The 18457-nt window shown below is 50.1% G+C and overlaps 9 non-coding genes and 2 pseudogenes across 9 annotated transcripts; all 11 read right to left on the reverse strand.

Moving 5' to 3' along the window:
- Positions 1-828: 828 nt before the first annotated feature.
- Positions 829-1019, reverse strand: LOC142274615 (U2 spliceosomal RNA). Its single transcript, XR_012738895.1, has one exon. It is a non-coding gene; the product is annotated as a U2 spliceosomal RNA (small nuclear RNA).
- Positions 1020-2136: 1117 nt separating this feature from the next.
- Positions 2137-2327, reverse strand: LOC142274616 (U2 spliceosomal RNA). Its single transcript, XR_012738896.1, has one exon. It is a non-coding gene; the product is annotated as a U2 spliceosomal RNA (small nuclear RNA).
- Positions 2328-3444: 1117 nt separating this feature from the next.
- On the reverse strand, positions 3445-3635 carry LOC142274617 (U2 spliceosomal RNA). Its single transcript, XR_012738897.1, has one exon. It is a non-coding gene; the product is annotated as a U2 spliceosomal RNA (small nuclear RNA).
- A 1117-nt stretch (positions 3636-4752) lies between these two features.
- On the reverse strand, positions 4753-4943 carry LOC142274618 (U2 spliceosomal RNA). The gene has a single exon (XR_012738898.1). It is a non-coding gene; the product is annotated as a U2 spliceosomal RNA (small nuclear RNA).
- Positions 4944-6060: 1117 nt separating this feature from the next.
- On the reverse strand, positions 6061-6251 carry LOC142274619 (U2 spliceosomal RNA). Its single transcript, XR_012738899.1, has one exon. It is a non-coding gene; the product is annotated as a U2 spliceosomal RNA (small nuclear RNA).
- Positions 6252-7368: 1117 nt separating this feature from the next.
- On the reverse strand, positions 7369-7561 carry LOC142274648 (U2 spliceosomal RNA). The gene has a single exon (XR_012738924.1). It is a non-coding gene; the product is annotated as a U2 spliceosomal RNA (small nuclear RNA).
- A 743-nt stretch (positions 7562-8304) lies between these two features.
- Positions 8305-8447, reverse strand: LOC142274652 (U2 spliceosomal RNA; annotated as a pseudogene).
- Positions 8448-9564: 1117 nt separating this feature from the next.
- LOC142274621 (U2 spliceosomal RNA) lies at positions 9565-9755 on the reverse strand. The gene has a single exon (XR_012738900.1). It is a non-coding gene; the product is annotated as a U2 spliceosomal RNA (small nuclear RNA).
- A 1117-nt stretch (positions 9756-10872) lies between these two features.
- Positions 10873-11063, reverse strand: LOC142274623 (U2 spliceosomal RNA). Its single transcript, XR_012738902.1, has one exon. It is a non-coding gene; the product is annotated as a U2 spliceosomal RNA (small nuclear RNA).
- Positions 11064-12180: 1117 nt separating this feature from the next.
- LOC142274624 (U2 spliceosomal RNA) lies at positions 12181-12371 on the reverse strand. Its single transcript, XR_012738903.1, has one exon. It is a non-coding gene; the product is annotated as a U2 spliceosomal RNA (small nuclear RNA).
- Positions 12372-13488: 1117 nt separating this feature from the next.
- On the reverse strand, positions 13489-13663 carry LOC142274649 (U2 spliceosomal RNA; annotated as a pseudogene).
- Between the last annotated feature and the right edge of the window lie 4794 nt (positions 13664-18457).

Raw genomic sequence — 18457 nt, forward strand, 5'->3', positions numbered from 1 at the left:
GACTTTCCGTCACTGCCACCCTTTGCCATCCTTACCCGTAGAAAGCCCTTTCATCATCCCCAAACCCTAATCTTTTCCCTTTCCTTCCCAGCCCCCAAACCCTGCCCTCTGTACCTTTCTCACCACCCGCTTCCCTTCTCCTGTCATCCCCCTACCACCCGGGAAAAAAAGAGATTGCCCCCTCCTTCCACTAGCCCACCCTCCCACCCAAAGAACAACTTCTTCTGCGCAGCTTGTTTTCTAGGCAGCAGCGCTATTGTGATGTCATCGGGGGGCATTGTGACAAGCCGCCAGTGTTCCGTCTCTTCATGTTGTGCACTGTTCAAACCGAAAATACATCAACAGGCAGGCTACAGAAAAGCTTACTAACAAAGGTTAGAGAGGGGCTTTCTCAGAGGGCTTTTTACAGTTTGTCTATTCCCAATTAGCCGGTTTAGTATACTTAATGAAAGTACTAATTCTTTCATAGGCCGCCCATTCTTAGTATTTGACGTTCAGGTAACAACAGGTAACTTTATTTGGAGTGGAAGCAGAGAGATAACACCAGATGCCAATTGTAGATCCTCTCACACCTGTGGTCACTGCAGCATCTGACTCCACTTTGTCCAAAAGGGATCTATTCCATTCAATTACACATGATCTAGATTAGACTGACAACAAGATACTGCACGGGACATAGCAGAGTTGGTGAAGTTGAGTGGTGATGAGTTTGCTATTTGGATGAATAAAGCAAGTAAAAAGTGTGTTAGATAAAAATTCATTTCAATTCGCTAATCGGGCTAATATGAATCAGGTGAATCGAGTTCTGCTTTTGGAAACTGGGTTAAGAAGGGGTGCACCGTTCCTGGAGGTACTGCAATACCAGGTCAATGCGTGGAGTGGACAGAGCAAGCTCTTTTTCCATCTCCCTGTTCTAAAAATCCATTTAATATATGGTCCCCAGATAGGGGACGTATCAGATATTAAACTGATAAGAACAGATACTACACTTGATCTTAGCCAAAAGGCCGAGAAGCGATAACCAGAATTGGTTTGGGCCTCGAGTGGCACCCTGGCCTATGCCGGACACATCTTAGGGAGAGAGAGCGAGAGGGAGACAAACCCACGCCTACACAAGACATTTTGTCACCCAAGCCAACCCTTGAAAAGGCTGCTTTGCAGAGCAAAAACAAGAAGAATGGTGCGTTTTGCAGCCGCCGCCCACTGCAATGAATCTGAATAACTCCTCCTTTAGGGCGCAAGCAAATCCCCTCCCCCTTGCAGTCTTTCCAATTCACGATACAAAAAGACGGACAGGACAGGTTGCCTGACTTTCCGTCACTGCCACCCTTTGCCATCCTTACCCGTAGAAAGCCCTTTCATCATCCCCAAACCCTAATCTTTTCCCTTTCCTTCCCAGCCCCCAAACCCTGCCCTCTGTACCTTTCTCACCACCCGCTTCCCTTCTCCTGTCATCCCCCTACCACCCGGGAAAAAAAGAGATTGCCCCCTCCTTCCACTAGCCCACCCTCCCACCCAAAGAACAACTTCTTCTGCGCAGCTTGTTTTCTAGGCAGCAGCGCTATTGTGATGTCATCGGGGGGCATTGTGACAAGCCGCCAGTGTTCCGTCTCTTCATGTTGTGCACTGTTCAAACCGAAAATACATCAACAGGCAGGCTACAGAAAAGCTTACTAACAAAGGTTAGAGAGGGGCTTTCTCAGAGGGCTTTTTACAGTTTGTCTATTCCCAATTAGCCGGTTTAGTATACTTAATGAAAGTACTAATTCTTTCATAGGCCGCCCATTCTTAGTATTTGACGTTCAGGTAACAACAGGTAACTTTATTTGGAGTGGAAGCAGAGAGATAACACCAGATGCCAATTGTAGATCCTCTCACACCTGTGGTCACTGCAGCATCTGACTCCACTTTGTCCAAAAGGGATCTATTCCATTCAATTACACATGATCTAGATTAGACTGACAACAAGATACTGCACGGGACATAGCAGAGTTGGTGAAGTTGAGTGGTGATGAGTTTGCTATTTGGATGAATAAAGCAAGTAAAAAGTGTGTTAGATAAAAATTCATTTCAATTCGCTAATCGGGCTAATATGAATCAGGTGAATCGAGTTCTGCTTTTGGAAACTGGGTTAAGAAGGGGTGCACCGTTCCTGGAGGTACTGCAATACCAGGTCAATGCGTGGAGTGGACAGAGCAAGCTCTTTTTCCATCTCCCTGTTCTAAAAATCCATTTAATATATGGTCCCCAGATAGGGGACGTATCAGATATTAAACTGATAAGAACAGATACTACACTTGATCTTAGCCAAAAGGCCGAGAAGCGATAACCAGAATTGGTTTGGGCCTCGAGTGGCACCCTGGCCTATGCCGGACACATCTTAGGGAGAGAGAGCGAGAGGGAGACAAACCCACGCCTACACAAGACATTTTGTCACCCAAGCCAACCCTTGAAAAGGCTGCTTTGCAGAGCAAAAACAAGAAGAATGGTGCGTTTTGCAGCCGCCGCCCACTGCAATGAATCTGAATAACTCCTCCTTTAGGGCGCAAGCAACTCCCCTCCCCCTTGCAGTCTTTCCAATTCACGATACAAAAAGACGGACAGGACAGGTTGCCTGACTTTCCGTCACTGCCACCCTTTGCCATCCTTACCCGTAGAAAGCCCTTTCATCATCCCCAAACCCTAATCTTTTCCCTTTCCTTCCCAGCCCCCAAACCCTGCCCTCTGTACCTTTCTCACCACCCGCTTCCCTTCTCCTGTCATCCCCCTACCACCCGGGAAAAAAAGAGATTGCCCCCTCCTTCCACTAGCCCACCCTCCCACCCAAAGAACAACTTCTTCTGCGCAGCTTGTTTTCTAGGCAGCAGCGCTATTGTGATGTCATCGGGGGGCATTGTGACAAGCCGCCAGTGTTCCGTCTCTTCATGTTGTGCACTGTTCAAACCGAAAATACATCAACAGGCAGGCTACAGAAAAGCTTACTAACAAAGGTTAGAGAGGGGCTTTCTCAGAGGGCTTTTTACAGTTTGTCTATTCCCAATTAGCCGGTTTAGTATACTTAATGAAAGTACTAATTCTTTCATAGGCCGCCCATTCTTAGTATTTGACGTTCAGGTAACAACAGGTAACTTTATTTGGAGTGGAAGCAGAGAGATAACACCAGATGCCAATTGTAGATCCTCTCACACCTGTGGTCACTGCAGCATCTGACTCCACTTTGTCCAAAAGGGATCTATTCCATTCAATTACACATGATCTAGATTAGACTGACAACAAGATACTGCACGGGACATAGCAGAGTTGGTGAAGTTGAGTGGTGATGAGTTTGCTATTTGGATGAATAAAGCAAGTAAAAAGTGTGTTAGATAAAAATTCATTTCAATTCGCTAATCGGGCTAATATGAATCAGGTGAATCGAGTTCTGCTTTTGGAAACTGGGTTAAGAAGGGGTGCACCGTTCCTGGAGGTACTGCAATACCAGGTCAATGCGTGGAGTGGACAGAGCAAGCTCTTTTTCCATCTCCCTGTTCTAAAAATCCATTTAATATATGGTCCCCAGATAGGGGACGTATCAGATATTAAACTGATAAGAACAGATACTACACTTGATCTTAGCCAAAAGGCCGAGAAGCGATAACCAGAATTGGTTTGGGCCTCGAGTGGCACCCTGGCCTATGCCGGACACATCTTAGGGAGAGAGAGCGAGAGGGAGACAAACCCACGCCTACACAAGACATTTTGTCACCCAAGCCAACCCTTGAAAAGGCTGCTTTGCAGAGCAAAAACAAGAAGAATGGTGCGTTTTGCAGCCGCCGCCCACTGCAATGAATCTGAATAACTCCTCCTTTAGGGCGCAAGCAACTCCCCTCCCCCTTGCAGTCTTTCCAATTCACGATACAAAAAGACGGACAGGACAGGTTGCCTGACTTTCCGTCACTGCCACCCTTTGCCATCCTTACCCGTAGAAAGCCCTTTCATCATCCCCAAACCCTAATCTTTTCCCTTTCCTTCCCAGCCCCCAAACCCTGCCCTCTGTACCTTTCTCACCACCCGCTTCCCTTCTCCTGTCATCCCCCTACCACCCGGGAAAAAAAGAGATTGCCCCCTCCTTCCACTAGCCCACCCTCCCACCCAAAGAACAACTTCTTCTGCGCAGCTTGTTTTCTAGGCAGCAGCGCTATTGTGATGTCATCGGGGGGCATTGTGACAAGCCGCCAGTGTTCCGTCTCTTCATGTTGTGCACTGTTCAAACCGAAAATACATCAACAGGCAGGCTACAGAAAAGCTTACTAACAAAGGTTAGAGAGGGGCTTTCTCAGAGGGCTTTTTACAGTTTGTCTATTCCCAATTAGCCGGTTTAGTATACTTAATGAAAGTACTAATTCTTTCATAGGCCGCCCATTCTTAGTATTTGACGTTCAGGTAACAACAGGTAACTTTATTTGGAGTGGAAGCAGAGAGATAACACCAGATGCCAATTGTAGATCCTCTCACACCTGTGGTCACTGCAGCATCTGACTCCACTTTGTCCAAAAGGGATCTATTCCATTCAATTACACATGATCTAGATTAGACTGACAACAAGATACTGCACGGGACATAGCAGAGTTGGTGAAGTTGAGTGGTGATGAGTTTGCTATTTGGATGAATAAAGCAAGTAAAAAGTGTGTTAGATAAAAATTCATTTCAATTCGCTAATCGGGCTAATATGAATCAGGTGAATCGAGTTCTGCTTTTGGAAACTGGGTTAAGAAGGGGTGCACCGTTCCTGGAGGTACTGCAATACCAGGTCAATGCGTGGAGTGGACAGAGCAAGCTCTTTTTCCATCTCCCTGTTCTAAAAATCCATTTAATATATGGTCCCCAGATAGGGGACGTATCAGATATTAAACTGATAAGAACAGATACTACACTTGATCTTAGCCAAAAGGCCGAGAAGCGATAACCAGAATTGGTTTGGGCCTCGAGTGGCACCCTGGCCTATGCCGGACACATCTTAGGGAGAGAGAGCGAGAGGGAGACAAACCCACGCCTACACAAGACATTTTGTCACCCAAGCCAACCCTTGAAAAGGCTGCTTTGCAGAGCAAAAACAAGAAGAATGGTGCGTTTTGCAGCCGCCGCCCACTGCAATGAATCTGAATAACTCCTCCTTTAGGGCGCAAGCAACTCCCCTCCCCCTTGCAGTCTTTCCAATTCACGATACAAAAAGACGGACAGGACAGGTTGCCTGACTTTCCGTCACTGCCACCCTTTGCCATCCTTACCCGTAGAAAGCCCTTTCATCATCCCCAAACCCTAATCTTTTCCCTTTCCTTCCCAGCCCCCAAACCCTGCCCTCTGTACCTTTCTCACCACCCGCTTCCCTTCTCCTGTCATCCCCCTACCACCCGGGAAAAAAAGAGATTGCCCCCTCCTTCCACTAGCCCACCCTCCCACCCAAAGAACAACTTCTTCTGCGCAGCTTGTTTTCTAGGCAGCAGCGCTATTGTGATGTCATCGGGGGGCATTGTGACAAGCCGCCAGTGTTCCGTCTCTTCATGTTGTGCACTGTTCAAACCGAAAATACATCAACAGGCAGGCTACAGAAAAGCTTACTAACAAAGGTTAGAGAGGGGCTTTCTCAGAGGGCTTTTTACAGTTTGTCTATTCCCAATTAGCCGGTTTAGTATACTTAATGAAAGTACTAATTCTTTCATAGGCCGCCCATTCTTAGTATTTGACGTTCAGGTAACAACAGGTAACTTTATTTGGAGTGGAAGCAGAGAGATAACACCAGATGCCAATTGTAGATCCTCTCACACCTGTGGTCACTGCAGCATCTGACTCCACTTTGTCCAAAAGGGATCTATTCCATTCAATTACACATGATCTAGATTAGACTGACAACAAGATACTGCACGGAACATAGCAGAGTTGGTGAAGTTGAGTGGTGATGAGTTTGCTATTTGGATGAATAAAGCAAGTAAAAAGTGTGTTAGATAAAAATTCATTTCAATTCGCTAATCGGGCTAATATGAATCAGGTGAATCGAGTTCTGCTTTTGGAAACTGGGTTAAGAAGGGGTGCACCGTTCCTGGAGGTACTGCAATACCAGGTCAATGCGTGGAGTGGACAGAGCAAGCTCTTTTTCCATCTCCCTGTTCTAAAAATCCATTTAATATATGGTCCCCAGATAGGGGACGTATCAGATATTAAACTGATAAGAACAGATACTACACTTGATCTTAGCCAAAAGGCCGAGAAGCGATAACCAGAATTGGTTTGGGCCTCGAGTGGCACCCTGGCCTATGCCGGACACATCTTAGGGAGAGAGAGCGAGAGGGAGACAAACCCACGCCTACACAAGACATTTTGTCACCCAAGCCAACCCTTGAAAAGGCTGCTTTGCAGAGCAAAAACAAGAAGAATGGTGCGTTTTGCAGCCGCCGCCCACTGCAATGAATCTGAATAACTCCTCCTTTAGGGCGCAAGCAACTCCCCTCCCCCTTGCAGTCTTTCCAATTCACGATACAAAAAGACGGACAGGACAGGTTGCCTGACTTTCCGTCACTGCCACCCTTTGCCATCCTTACCCGTAGAAAGCCCTTTCATCATCCCCAAACCCTAATCTTTTCCCTTTCCTTCCCAGCCCCCAAACCCTGCCCTCTGTACCTTTCTCACCACCCGCTTCCCTTCTCCTGTCATCCCCCTACCACCCGGGAAAAAAAGAGATTGCCCCCTCCTTCCACTAGCCCACCCTCCCACCCAAAGAACAACTTCTTCTGCGCAGCTTGTTTTCTAGGCAGCAGCGCTATTGTGATGTCATCGGGGGGCATTGTGACAAGCCGCCAGTGTTCCGTCTCTTCATGTTGTGCACTGTTCAAACCGAAAATACATCAACAGGCAGGCTACAGAAAAGCTTACTAACAAAGGTTAGAGAGGGGCTTTCTCAGAGGGCTTTTTACAGTTTGTCTATTCCCAATTAGCCGGTTTAGTATACTTAATGAAAGTACTAATTCTTTCATAGGCCGCCCATTCTTAGTATTTGACGTTCAGGTAACAACAGGTAACTTTATTTGGAGTGGAAGCAGAGAGATAACACCAGATGCCAATTGTAGATCCTCTCACACCTGTGGTCACTGCAGCATCTGACTCCACTTTGTCCAAAAGGGATCTATTCCATTCAATTACACATGATCTAGATTAGACTGACAACAAGATACTGCACGGGACATAGCAGAGTTGGTGAAGTTGAGTGGTGATGAGTTTGCTATTTGGATGAATAAAGCAAGTAAAAAGTGTGTTAGATAAAAATTCATTTCAATTCGCTAATCGGGCTAATATGAATCAGGTGAATCGAGTTCTGCTTTTGGAAACTGGGTTAAGAAGGGGTGCACCGTTCCTGGAGGTACTGCAATACCAGGTCAATGCGTGGAGTGGACAGAGCAAGCTCTTTTTCCATCTCCCTGTTCTAAAAATCCATTTAATATATGGTCCCCAGATAGGGGACGTATCAGATATTAAACTGATAAGAACAGATTTTTGATTTAATGAAGCTTTCCAAAGCACCGCAAAAAATGCATGACCAAAGTCACACCAAAAACAGTGCAAAGGCTAGGATTCGTGTGGACCCCTCCGTGAGGAGAGGGTCCCCAAAAATCAACCCCGTCCCTCCGAGCCAGAAGGCCACAGCAAGGGTCAGGGATCTTCGGTGCTCCCCCAAGCCGAAGCCTGGTTGAGCCTTGTCGTTGCTCCCAGCGTCCACCCAGGCATCTTACCCAAGTGGAGTAGAGAGCTACTAGTTGTTGGTTTCGCAGCCGAAACTGCCCGGACCGTCAACCGGTGTTGGTTTCTCAGCCCAAGGCTAACCGGACCTCCAACCGGGTGTTGGTTTCTCAGCCGAAGCTGACCCGGACCTCCAACCGGGTGTTGGTTTCTCAGCCGAAGCTGACCCGGACCTCCAACCGGGTGTTGGTTTCTCAGCCGAAGCTGACCCGGACCTCCAACCGGGTGTTGGTTTCTCAGCCAAAGCTGACCCAGACCTCCAACCGGGTGTTGGTTTCTCAGCCCAAAGCTGAACGGACCTCCGACCATGATTATAAAAATTTCCCTTCCTAGCCAGAAGGCCGGGATAGAGCAATATGCTCAGAAAGTATGAAAAGGCAAGGTACGGTGTGCTACAGAGCCCAAGGCTCGCCGGGGTCCCAAGCCAGCAAGCTCAGACTCACTCCAGGGTCGTCAATCCTGGGGCACATTGCACCATAGCCCCCACACTTACTCAGTCTAATAGCCTCGATCCTGGTAGGGCCATGGTTTCCTCTAGATGGATATACTATCCTCCCAAAGTACTAACAAGCGCAACCTTCCAGTGTGCATTGCATCATTGTACTAAGGTGGCCGGAGCCTTAAACCACCTTTTCGAACAGATACTACACTTGATCTTAGCCAAAAGGCCGAGAAGCGATAACCAGAATTGGTTTGGGCCTCGAGTGGCACCCTGGCCTATGCCGGACACATCTTAGGGAGAGAGAGCGAGAGGGAGACAAACCCACGCCTACACAAGACATTTTGTCACCCAAGCCAACCCTTGAAAAGGCTGCTTTGCAGAGCAAAAACAAGAAGAATGGTGCGTTTTGCAGCCGCCGCCCACTGCAATGAATCTGAATAACTCCTCCTTTAGGGCGCAAGCAACTCCCCTCCCCCTTGCAGTCTTTCCAATTCACGATACAAAAAGACGGACAGGACAGGTTGCCTGACTTTCCGTCACTGCCACCCTTTGCCATCCTTACCCGTAGAAAGCCCTTTCATCATCCCCAAACCCTAATCTTTTCCCTTTCCTTCCCAGCCCCCAAACCCTGCCCTCTGTACCTTTCTCACCACCCGCTTCCCTTCTCCTGTCATCCCCCTACCACCCGGGAAAAAAAGAGATTGCCCCCTCCTTCCACTAGCCCACCCTCCCACCCAAAGAACAACTTCTTCTGCGCAGCTTGTTTTCTAGGCAGCAGCGCTATTGTGATGTCATCGGGGGGCATTGTGACAAGCCGCCAGTGTTCCGTATCTTCATGTTGTGCACTGTTCAAACCGAAAATACATCAACAGGCAGGCTACAGAAAAGCTTACTAACAAAGGTTAGAGAGGGGCTTTCTCAGAGGGCTTTTTACAGTTTGTCTATTCCCAATTAGCCGGTTTAGTATACTTAATGAAAGTACTAATTCTTTCATAGGCCGCCCATTCTTAGTATTTGACGTTCAGGTAACAACAGGTAACTTTATTTGGAGTGGAAGCAGAGAGATAACACCAGATGCCAATTGTAGATCCTCTCACACCTGTGGTCACTGCAGCATCTGACTCCACTTTGTCCAAAAGGGATCTATTCCATTCAATTACACATGATCTAGATTAGACTGACAACAAGATACTGCACGGGACATAGCAGAGTTGGTGAAGTTGAGTGGTGATGAGTTTGCTATTTGGATGAATAAAGCAAGTAAAAAGTGTGTTAGATAAGAATTCATTTCAATTCGCTAATCGGGCTAATATGAATCAGGTGAATCGAGTTCTGCTTTTGGAAACTGGGTTAAGAAGGGGTGCACCGTTCCTGGAGGTACTGCAATACCAGGTCAATGCGTGGAGTGGACAGAGCAAGCTCTTTTTCCATCTCCCTGTTCTAAAAATCCATTTAATATATGGTCCCCAGATAGGGGACGTATCAGATATTAAACTGATAAGAACAGATACTACACTTGATCTTAGCCAAAAGGCCGAGAAGCGATAACCAGAATTGGTTTGGGCCTCGAGTGGCACCCTGGCCTATGCCGGACACATCTTAGGGAGAGAGAGCGAGAGGGAGACAAACCCACGCCTACACAAGACATTTTGTCACCCAAGCCAACCCTTGAAAAGGCTGCTTTGCAGAGCAAAAACAAGAAGAATGGTGCGTTTTGCAGCCGCCGCCCACTGCAATGAATCTGAATAACTCCTCCTTTAGGGCGCAAGCAACTCCCCTCCCCCTTGCAGTCTTTCCAATTCACGATACAAAAAGACGGACAGGACAGGTTGCCTGACTTTCCGTCACTGCCACCCTTTGCCATCCTTACCCGTAGAAAGCCCTTTCATCATCCCCAAACCCTAATCTTTTCCCTTTCCTTCCCAGCCCCCAAACCCTGCCCTCTGTACCTTTCTCACCACCCGCTTCCCTTCTCCTGTCATCCCCCTACCACCCGGGAAAAAAAGAGATTGCCCCCTCCTTCCACTAGCCCACCCTCCCACCCAAAGAACAACTTCTTCTGCGCAGCTTGTTTTCTAGGCAGCAGCGCTATTGTGATGTCATCGGGGGGCATTGTGACAAGCCGCCAGTGTTCCGTCTCTTCATGTTGTGCACTGTTCAAACCGAAAATACATCAACAGGCAGGCTACAGAAAAGCTTACTAACAAAGGTTAGAGAGGGGCTTTCTCAGAGGGCTTTTTACAGTTTGTCTATTCCCAATTAGCCGGTTTAGTATACTTAATGAAAGTACTAATTCTTTCATAGGCCGCCCATTCTTAGTATTTGACGTTCAGGTAACAACAGGTAACTTTATTTGGAGTGGAAGCAGAGAGATAACACCAGATGCCAATTGTAGATCCTCTCACACCTGTGGTCACTGCAGCATCTGACTCCACTTTGTCCAAAAGGGATCTATTCCATTCAATTACACATGATCTAGATTAGACTGACAACAAGATACTGCACGGGACATAGCAGAGTTGGTGAAGTTGAGTGGTGATGAGTTTGCTATTTGGATGAATAAAGCAAGTAAAAAGTGTGTTAGATAAAAATTCATTTCAATTCGCTAATCGGGCTAATATGAATCAGGTGAATCGAGTTCTGCTTTTGGAAACTGGGTTAAGAAGGGGTGCACCGTTCCTGGAGGTACTGCAATACCAGGTCAATGCGTGGAGTGGACAGAGCAAGCTCTTTTTCCATCTCCCTGTTCTAAAAATCCATTTAATATATGGTCCCCAGATAGGGGACGTATCAGATATTAAACTGATAAGAACAGATACTACACTTGATCTTAGCCAAAAGGCCGAGAAGCGATAACCAGAATTGGTTTGGGCCTCGAGTGGCACCCTGGCCTATGCCGGACACATCTTAGGGAGAGAGAGCGAGAGGGAGACAAACCCACGCCTACACAAGACATTTTGTCACCCAAGCCAACCCTTGAAAAGGCTGCTTTGCAGAGCAAAAACAAGAAGAATGGTGCGTTTTGCAGCCGCCGCCCACTGCAATGAATCTGAATAACTCCTCCTTTAGGGCGCAAGCAACTCCCCTCCCCCTTGCAGTCTTTCCAATTCACGATACAAAAAGACGGACAGGACAGGTTGCCTGACTTTCCGTCACTGCCACCCTTTGCCATCCTTACCCGTAGAAAGCCCTTTCATCATCCCCAAACCCTAATCTTTTCCCTTTCCTTCCCAGCCCCCAAACCCTGCCCTCTGTACCTTTCTCACCACCCGCTTCCCTTCTCCTGTCATCCCCCTACCACCCGGGAAAAAAAGAGATTGCCCCCTCCTTCCACTAGCCCACCCTCCCACCCAAAGAACAACTTCTTCTGCGCAGCTTGTTTTCTAGGCAGCAGCGCTATTGTGATGTCATCGGGGGGCATTGTGACAAGCCGCCAGTGTTCCGTCTCTTCATGTTGTGCACTGTTCAAACCGAAAATACATCAACAGGCAGGCTACAGAAAAGCTTACTAACAAAGGTTAGAGAGGGGCTTTCTCAGAGGGCTTTTTACAGTTTGTCTATTCCCAATTAGCCGGTTTAGTATACTTAATGAAAGTACTAATTCTTTCATAGGCCGCCCATTCTTAGTATTTGACGTTCAGGTAACAACAGGTAACTTTATTTGGAGTGGAAGCAGAGAGATAACACCAGATGCCAATTGTAGATCCTCTCACACCTGTGGTCACTGCAGCATCTGACTCCACTTTGTCCAAAAGGGATCTATTCCATTCAATTACACATGATCTAGATTAGACTGACAACAAGATACTGCACGGGACATAGCAGAGTTGGTGAAGTTGAGTGGTGATGAGTTTGCTATTTGGATGAATAAAGCAAGTAAAAAGTGTGTTAGATAAAAATTCATTTCAATTCGCTAATCGGGCTAATATGAATCAGGTGAATCGAGTTCTGCTTTTGGAAACTGGGTTAAGAAGGGGTGCACCGTTCCTGGAGGTACTGCAATACCAGGTCAATGCGTGGAGTGGACAGAGCAAGCTCTTTTTCCATCTCCCTGTTCTAAAAATCCATTTAATATATGGTCCCCAGATAGGGGACGTATCAGATATTAAACTGATAAGAACAGATACTACACTTGATCTTAGCCAAAAGGCCGAGAAGCGATAACCAGAATTGGTTTGGGCCTCGAGTGGCACCCTGGCCTATGCCGGACACATCTTAGGGAGAGAGAGCGAGAGGGAGACAAACCCACGCCTACACAAGACATTTTGTCACCCAAGCCAACCCTTGAAAAGGCTGCTTTGCAGAGCAAAAACAAGAAGAATGGTGCGTTTTGCAGCCGCCGCCCACTGCAATGAATCTGAATAACTCCTCCTTTAGGGCGCAAGCAACTCCCCTCCCCCTTGCAGTCTTTCCAATTCACGATACAAAAAGACGGACAGGACAGGTTGCCTGACTTTCCGTCACTGCCACCCTTTGCCATCCTTACCCGTAGAAAGCCCTTTCATCATCCCCAAACCCTAATCTTTTCCCTTTCCTTCCCAGCCCCCAAACCCTGCCCTCTGTACCTTTCTCACCACCCGCTTCCCTTCTCCTGTCATCCCCCTACCACCCGGGAAAAAAAGAGATTGCCCCCTCCTTCCACTAGCCCACCCTCCCACCCAAAGAACAACTTCTTCTGCGCAGCTTGTTTTCTAGGCAGCAGCGCTATTGTGATGTCATCGGGGGGCATTGTGACAAGCCGCCAGTGTTCCGTCTCTTCATGTTGTGCACTGTTCAAACCGAAAATACATCAACAGGCAGGCTACAGAAAAGCTTACTAACAAAGGTTAGAGAGGGGCTTTCTCAGAGGGCTTTTTACAGTTTGTCTATTCCCAATTAGCCGGTTTAGTATACTTAATGAAAGTACTAATTCTTTCATAGGCCGCCCATTCTTAGTATTTGACGTTCAGGTAACAACAGGTAACTTTATTTGGAGTGGAAGCAGAGAGATAACACCAGATGCCAATTGTAGATCCTCTCACACCTGTGGTCACTGCAGCATCTGACTCCACTTTGTCCAAAAGGGATCTATTCCATTCAATTACACATGATCTAGATTAGACTGACAACAAGATACTGCACGGGACATAGCAGAGTTGGTGAAGTTGAGTGGTGATGAGTTTGCTATTTGGATGAATAAAGCAAGTAAAAAGTGTGTTAGATAAAAATTCATTTCAATTCGCTAATCGGGCTAATATGAATCAGGTGAATCGAGTTCTGCTTTTGGAAACTGGGTTAAGAAGGGGTGCACCGTTCCTGGAGGTACTGCAATACCAGGTCAATGCGTGGAGTGGACAGAGCAAGCTCTTTTTCCATCTCCCTGTTCTAAAAATCCATTTAATATATGGTCCCCAGATAGGGGACGTATCAGATATTAAACTGATAAGAACAGATACTGTGAAGCCCCGCAGGTGTTGTGTCGGTGCATACCTTCAGGGACTCCACGTAGCTGGTGCTGGTCACAGGTAGGGAATCTTCAGTTTTGATCGTGACGCCACTCTCAGATTTGCGGTCAGAGGGGACCGCCACTGCAGATTAGGAGGCACCTGGGGCTGATGGTGGGTGCAGTCGGGTGTAGTAGCCTCCTGAGAGTGAGGCAAGCCCCAGGGCCCTTTGTAAAGCTGTAGTACCACAAGTCGCAGAATGACCACACACAGGCAGAGTGTCTTTCAGGGTTTTTACTCACTTCAGGTGGCAGGGTGAGTAGCCCGGGCGTAGCTGGGATGAACCAGGTGGGAACCAGGTATCCTTCCGGCTGACTGTATGAGGGTGACTACTAACTCGCCTTCCTTAGCCCTTGGTGGTTTGGGGTGACCCCGACTTTGAGTCCCTATGGGGGTCACCCAGGGAAGATGCTCCAAGCCTCTCTCCCCTTCTTGTTTTGCCGTGTGCTTGTTCCCCGGGCCAGGCCACTCCAGCCTCTTGCCTCCTGTGACCTATGGGCCCTACTTGCGGTTACGTGGCTGCGGCTTTTGGTTGTTGTGGTGTGGGCTGTAAGAGCCCCACACCGGCAGGTTTAGCAGGGAAAGGTGAATCTATCCTCGCTTCGGGATCTGCCGCCCGGTTGGGCCTGGTGCTCTCTAGAAGTCTCCGTACTTCCCACTCCGTGCACTCTCTAGCTGAAGCTGGCTTTCAGGCAGCACTCCTAGTTGACCGTTCTCCCCCGTCTGTAGTCACTGCGCGGGCGCTGTTAGACAGCATCAGCCCCACAGGTCTGCTCCTCACTGAGCCCTCTGGAGTTCTCTGCTCTAACTCACTCACTGCTCCTCCTCTCCTGTTCTTGCCTACGCCACCTAGCAACCAGACTCTCCACCACACCCCTTGAGAGGAGATGGAGGCTCTACCCCCTCCACTATTCCAGTGAAGGTGAAGGCTTGCCCCCTCCTGGGATCCCCAGGGGTCCTCTCATGGGTACATGTGTGAGACCTGATCACTATGCGCCTGTGTTCCACACCCCTGTCAGCCTTCTGGATTACCTGTATTGTACTGTCCCCAGCATGGGTGCAGTACTCAGTGGTGCCTGACCAGGTCAGGGGCGCCACATTCCCCCTTAGTTATCACCAGCACGTCCTCGGGCTGCAAGACAACATTTTAAAATGCATAAAACATTAAAACATGTAAAACATTTAAAAGCACCAGGTATCATACATCACCACCCTCCACCCACAAGTCCGTTAACCCACCCAAAACCCTTTCACGTTGGCCGCGGCTTCAGCCACTTCTGGCAGGATGTAGAGGCGGCTTACATGGGTTGGTGGTTTCAGGGTATACCTGGCCTGGTGGATCCGCGCCTTCAGCCTCTTCTGGCAGGATTCAGAGGCGGCCTCCACAGTTGGTGCTGACCAGGTACCCTCTTTGTGGTGGTGAGCCAAGGCCCCATAAACAGGCGTGCTCTCTGGTCGCAGGTGAGCCAAGGCCCTTTTCTACGGACGGGCCCCCCTGGTTGCAGACGAGCCAAGCCCCTAAACAGGCTGGCCCTGGTGGTGGTGCCACTGGTGTAACTATTTACACTGCGAGAGTTTGTGGCTATAGCAAGTTCATAGCCTTAAGTTTATTTCTCACAATAGTTTTTGTGGGCACATTCTTAAACAATAACGTTGCAAACAAAACTTTCAAAACTTTAACTTCTGTACTTCTTTTCTGTACTTTACTTTACTCCTCTTTTTCACTAGGGCGAGGGCACGTTGGGCACTGGCACCTGTGACTTTCTTGCTCTTTGTCTCTTTCTTCATCTGTAGGATCTTTATCTTTCCGTTCTTGGTCTTCATCTGTTTCTACATCTGGTTCTTTATCTCTATCTTGTCTTTCTTGTCTTTCTTGTCTTTCTTGTCTTTCTTGTCTTTCTTGTCTTTCTTGTCTTTCCTGTCTTTCTTGTTGCAGGGGATGGCTGTAAGGTTTGTTGGGACATAAGGTTACATCAAGTGCGTACAATCCCCTTTCACCTTGGTGCATGGTAAACTGTACCAAATCTCCCATTTTCAGATTTCTGCAAGGGTGTCCTCTTGGCAGATGAGCGTTCACATCTCTGCGGTTTACAAATATCCCTTCTTTTATTCCTGGTGCTACAATGAAGCCATAGCCACTTTTCAAGTTGAAATCTTCCACTACGCCATAACACAGGGGTCCTCTAGCCTGGGCTTTGGACTCTCTCAACATACGCTTCTCCTTTAGGTCTCTGGCGGTGACTGCTCTCTGTTCAGGAGACTGTGGTGCTGGAGCAAACTGTGTTCTTCTGCGCCGTGTCTTGCGGGCTGGATCCTGTAGCGGGCAGCTCACAAACTCCCAGGTGAGGCTCTTAGGCAGCTCTTCTTCTGCAGAGGGGGTCAGGTCCTCCTCGTCCCAGCGGGAGTATGGCAGCATCTCCGGCTCTGAGTAGGAGTCTGCTGCGGCTGGCGTCGGAGTTAGCCCTTCTGCCTCCTGGCCTCCTCTCCCCCTTAGTTCTTCCTGGCACTCCTCTGATGGCAGGACTGGGGATGGACTTTCTCCTTCTGGCCCATGCGGGGGACTCTCTGGTGTAGCTGCAGGGGTTATCTGAATCTCCTCAGGGGTGCATGGGGGGCGCAGGTACAGATCCACCAACCACTGGGGAAACTTGGCCTCCATGTCGGCCCTCATCTGCCAGTATTCTTCCTCCAGCGTGGGCTTCCTATCAGAGACCTCCGGGGACTGGGGAGCAGTGTCAGCTCTGGCCTTACAGGCCGGGGTAAATGCTGAGGTAGTCTTTCCTTGGCGGGCCGCGCCTAGCATGGCGGCGGCCTTGTCTTGGCGGGCCGCGCCCTGTATGGCGGCGGCCTGGTCTTGGCGGGCCGCGCCCGGCATGGCGGCGGCCTGGTCTTGGCGGGCCGCGCCCTGTTTGGCGGCGGCCTGGTCTTGGCGGGCCGCGCCCGGCATGGCGGCGGCCTGGTCTTGGCGGGCCGCGCCCTGTTTGGCGACGGCCTGGTCTTGGCGGACCGCGCCCGGCATGGCGGCGGCCTGGTCTTGGCGGGCCGCGCCCTGTTTGGCGGCGGCCTGGTCTTGGCGGGCCGCGCCCGGCATGGCGGCGGCCTGGTCTTGGCGGGCCGCGCCCTGTTTGGCGGCGGCCTGGTCTTGGCGGGCCGCGCCCGGCATGGCGGCGGCCTGGTCTTGGCGGGCCGCGCCCTGTTTGGCGACGGCCTGGTCTTGGCGGGCCGCGCCCAGGATGGCGGCGGCCTGGTCCTGGCGGGCCGGGCAGGGCATCGCTGCCGGGACTGGGTCTTGGTGGGCCGAGCAGGGCATCGCTGCAGCCGCTGGGGCTTGGAGGGCCGCACCTGGCGTGGCTGCGGCCTGCTTCAGCGTCGCCGCACCGGACGCCTCTTCAGGGACCGCGGACGTGGCAGCAGGGGTCGGGGCACTTGCGCGGGCCGGGGCATCATTCGACTCACCCGTTGTTGGTAGCACTGGGGTCTGCGTCGTCGCCGTCCCGCCTGACACCCGGCGCGCAGCTCTCCCTTCATAGGCCCGAACCGCCGCGGTCATCTCCTGCAGTTCCATCCGTTCCTCCCGAATCTGCTCCACGACCCGGGTCTCCAGCCGGTTGCAAAACTGGGCCAGCTCTCGGTACCACCAGGCAGCGGAGCCTGGTTCTGGGTTCCTGCGGTCAGACGCCATTTCTTCTGCGCCGTCTTCTGCACGGTCTCCCAGCAGTGGACTCTTCGCTGCCTCCTGTAACAAGCTGTCCAGTTTCTGCTCTGCCTCTTTCAGTAGCTCCGCTCCCAGCAGCAGGCTTGTGGCTCTCTTTCTGTTCCGCCGTTTCTCGACGCTTCCACTCTCATAGCTGGCAAGGTCAGAACTCTGCAGGGGATCTCTGGGTAGCCACACCTCTTCGTGGGCGGTAACTTCTTCCAGCGCGGGCTGCTGTTGTTTTTCAGCGCGCTTTTCATGGTGGCAATATGGCGGCGCTTCCAATTTTTCAAGCGGACCGCCCAGGCACATGGTCACCTGTCTGAACAGGTCTAGTCCTTATCCTGTTCGTGACGCCAGATGTGAAGCCCCGCAGGTGTTGTGTCGGTGCATACCTTCAGGGACTCCACGTAGCTGGTGCTGGTCACAGGTAGGGAATCTTCAGTTTTGATCGTGACGCCACTCTCAGATTTGCGGTCAGAGGGGACCGCCACTGCAGATTAGGAGGCACCTGGGGCTGATGGTGGGTGCAGTCGGGTGTAGTAGCCTCCTGAGAGTGAGGCAAGCCCCAGGGCCCTTTGTAAAGCTGTAGTACCACAAGTCGCAGAATGACCACACACAGGCAGAGTGTCTTTCAGGGTTTTTACTCACTTCAGGTGGCAGGGTGAGTAGCCCGGGCGTAGCTGGGATGAACCAGGTGGGAACCAGGTATCCTTCCGGCTGACTGTATGAGGGTGACTACTAACTCGCCTTCCTTAGCCCTTGGTGGTTTGGGGTGACCCCGACTTTGAGTCCCTATGGGGGTCACCCAGGGAAGATGCTCCAAGCCTCTCTCCCCTTCTTGTTTTGCCGTGTGCTTGTTCCCCGGGCCAGGCCACTCCAGCCTCTTGCCTCCTGTGACCTATGGGCCCTACTTGCGGTTACGTGGCTGCGGCTTTTGGTTGTTGTGGTGTGGGCTGTAAGAGCCCCACACCGGCAGGTTTAGCAGGGAAAGGTGAATCTATCCTCGCTTCGGGATCTGCCGCCCGGTTGGGCCTGGTGCTCTCTAGAAGTCTCCGTACTTCCCACTCC

The sequence above is a fragment of the Anomaloglossus baeobatrachus genome, unplaced genomic scaffold, assembly GCF_048569485.1.
Source record: "Anomaloglossus baeobatrachus isolate aAnoBae1 unplaced genomic scaffold, aAnoBae1.hap1 Scaffold_3762, whole genome shotgun sequence".
Taxonomy (NCBI): Eukaryota; Metazoa; Chordata; class Amphibia; order Anura; family Aromobatidae; genus Anomaloglossus; species Anomaloglossus baeobatrachus.